The sequence below is a fragment of the Pyxicephalus adspersus genome, chromosome 5 (genome assembly GCF_032062135.1).
Source record: "Pyxicephalus adspersus chromosome 5, UCB_Pads_2.0, whole genome shotgun sequence".
Lineage (NCBI taxonomy): Eukaryota > Metazoa > Chordata > Amphibia > Anura > Pyxicephalidae > Pyxicephalus > Pyxicephalus adspersus.
Genome location: NC_092862.1, coordinates 147,480,259 through 147,481,077, shown reverse-complemented (window position 1 = coordinate 147,481,077; position 819 = coordinate 147,480,259).

The window sequence follows — 819 nt, the reverse complement described above, 5'->3', positions numbered from 1 at the left end:
GGTTGTGGTCTCCCGCAGGGTCAGGGGGGAGCTGGCGGTGGTTGTGGTTTCCCGCAGGGTCAGGGGGGAGCTGGTGGTGGTCTTCCATAGAGTCAGGGGGGAGCTGGCGGTGGTCTCCCGCAGGGTCAGGGGGGAGCTGGCGGTGGTGGTGGTCTCCCGCAGGGTCAGGGGGGAGCTGGCGGTGGTTGTGGTCTCCCGCGGGGTCGGGGGGAGCTGGCGGTGGTTGTGGTCTCCCGCAGGGTCAGGGGGGAGCTGGTTGTTGATGAAGTGTCACTTTGGCTTCTATTATTTAGGACCCTAAATTATTGAGCACACCAGCCAGCACCATCAGCCTAAAATAAATCAGGCCAGATGTTGATTAGCTTTATGCAGCTGGTCAGTGTTTTATAATTGCTTCTTCAGTCACCAGCCAACCATTGAAAGATTTTTTTCTCAGCTCTACCCCCAACCACTAATCAGAAACATTGATCTCTTCTAGAACCGATATATTGATTCTCTGTATATGATGCAAAACCCAGTCTCCAGGTCTCCGCCCATCTGCCCCTCCCATCCATTCCAAGTCTCCTCCCCCTTCTCCAAGTCTCCTCCCATCCTAGGGAAGGTGAGATCTCCACACATTGCTATTGGTGAAATGAGGGCAATGTGTACCTGGTGGCCTCCTCCAATCATCTGCTCAGCATTATGGAGAGGGAGAGCCCAAGGATGGCGGAATCCAGTCTACAGTGTCAGCTCCCTCTGTATAGTGTGTAGAGTGTCAGCTCCTGGGGTCAGCTCCCTCTGTATAGTGTGTAGAGTGTCAGCTCCTGGGGTCAGCTCCCT